This window comes from Rhagoletis pomonella, unplaced genomic scaffold, assembly GCF_013731165.1.
Source record: "Rhagoletis pomonella isolate Grant_MI unplaced genomic scaffold, Rhpom_1.0 Rhpom_scaffold_00009, whole genome shotgun sequence".
NCBI classification, from domain to species: Eukaryota; Metazoa; Arthropoda; class Insecta; order Diptera; family Tephritidae; genus Rhagoletis; species Rhagoletis pomonella.
Window position 1 is genome coordinate 513,396 of NW_023458563.1, and position 2,629 is coordinate 516,024.

Here is a 2,629-nt window from a genome sequence, read left to right on the forward strand (position 1 = left end):
GACTGGAACCTAGGGCGTTCCAGCCGCTCAGGTGGCAATCTCGAAAAATTTGTAAAATCGATAAATACGCGCGGACTGGAACCTAGGGCGTTCCAGCCGCCCAAGTGGCAACCTCGAAAAAAAAAAATTTTTGCAATCGAAAATAGGCGCGGACTGGAACCTAGGGCGTTCCAGCCGCAAATAAAGTGCAGTTTCCGTCCACACGGGGCGTTGGTGCGGATTGGAACCTAGACCGTTCAAACCGCAAAGGCAATATACATACGTATGCGGGCTTGAAACTCGTCGCATAAGGCATTTTAAGGTTTTTGCTCTTACTCTCTATAAAGGCGAAAATAATAAGTTGTATCTAAGAGATAAATGAATAAATAAATAATAAATAAATAGTTAAAAAAGGGTAATTATCCTTAAACAAGACGTGGCAAAGCCTACCAGGCGTAGCCAAGGACTGAGTACAACCGACTGGAACGAACGTGCGAGTCTAGTGCTCAACCGCCTCCCGACGAAATACTTGACGGTGGTACCGGGGGGGTTCGGTACTCGGACAGTAGGAGGTTTAGTTCGGGTTAACGTCCCACACTGACGGGTATAGGCTTTCGATGCTTCCTCCTCGTAAAAAAAAAAAAAATATGTATTTACAATTAGTTAAGGAAAATAGAATTAGAATTTGTATATAAAAGGAAACTATTTAATAATCAGTGCAGAATCGTAAAGACTCTCAATAACACTCTTCTTCTTCTTCTATATTTTATTTTGTATGCCTTACCTCCCCCCACCAGCGGTAAGGGGTAAAGCATTTAACAATTTTTATTATTCTTTCTTTATTAAAGTTTTACTTCCCCCCTACCAGCGGTAAGGGGCAAAAAATTTTAATATTGAAAGTACTAACCTCTTATTTTATTAGACTCTACTTCCCCCCCACCAATGGTAAGGGGTAGAGAATTTTAAAATAAGAGTATTTGTAGTTCAAGCATTGCTGAGAATTGCTTGTTACCCCCACCCGAGCTATTGAACAAGTGACTCAGCTCTGCAACGAACATTTTGGTCGTTACGAGCCTAAAAGAAGTGCTCTGTATTTGGTCAGGCACAATAAAAAGCCATATAAATTTATAGGCACAAGGACAGTTTAGTCCATAAATGTATGGAAGCCGTCACAGCAAGAGAGACTTGACGCAGTACCAAAGAAGCCCTATAAGCTATATAGGCAAAAAAGCCCTATAAATTATATAGGCAAACTAAAAAAAGCCCTGTAATTGTACAGGCACAATATATAAAGCCCTATCAATTGTATAGGCAATACATTTTGGTCAATCGAGCCTCGAAATCGACAATAAAAAGGACCGAACATTTGGTCCATACGAGCTTAAAAAATTAAGCTCAAGCGGCAAGGTAAGACGGGAACATATTTCCCGCACTTAAAATAGTAATAAGAAGCCCTATAAGCTATATAGGCAAAACAAAAAAGCCCTATAAATTATATAGGCAAACTAAAAAAGCCCTGTAATTGTACAGGCACAATATATAAAGCCCTATCAATTGTATAGGCAATACATTTTGGTCAATCGAGCCTCAAAACCGACAATAAAAAGGACCGAACATTTTGGTCCATACGAGCCTAAAAAAATTTAGCTCAAGCGGCAAGGTAAGACGGGAACAGATTTTCCGCACTTAAAATAATAATAAAGAAGCCCTATTAATTGTATAGGCATATCAGATTTGTAAGTCGTTAAAGCATGAGACTTTACGCATAATCTATTTATTGTATCCAAAAGAGCACACATCGGCTGTGAGTCGAGGCACAGCAAGGTCAACAAGGCGACCAAACCAATTACCTCCAACGGCTCTTTTGGAGAAGAAAAAAACAATATACAATTGATTAAATCATTTAATGAAAAAAAGATGGCAGAATCTGGTGAAGCTGGAAAAGCCAAAAAGCTGGAAAGAAAAATTTTATCACAAATAGCTCGATTTTGGAAACTGGTAAAATGGGCCAGAGAAGAAATTGCCGAGGAAGAACCGGGAGTGTTTCTGGAAATCCTAGGAAAGGTTTATTAGTCTCTCAATGAACTCTACAACACATATAACAAGCTGAAGTTTGACATAATTAAAGATTTTTTTTCGAATGTTATCCTAAGCGTTCTGCTTGCGAGAGCGAAATGCTAATCAGGGCTATCACAGAATCCATCGTAGCTTCGATTTTCGTGAAATCTACGAAAGTGCTATCACAGAATCCGAATGGCTACGAACGTAAATTCGAAATTCGTAAAGAGCCTTCATTGAATCCGTTCGTAATGAAGATTCGTACAGATACTCTAGGACGTGATTATGCTGTCGGAACAAAATTTAAAATCACTCAATGTTAAAAATAGTGGAAGAAAGCTGCATTATTTTTAATATTAAATCTTTATTATACTCCAAATTTGTTATAGTTTGATATAATTCCATATATTTGTGTAAACGTAGACGTAAAATACCAATGCCATACATACATACATATGTATGTACATACACGCATTCATCTGCTAGACGATATTTAATGAATTAATATTTTGTATGAATCGAGGAAATAATAGTTTAGCAACAATTTATTAGGAAATAAACCTAATTACTTTAATATCATAAAAATTTATTT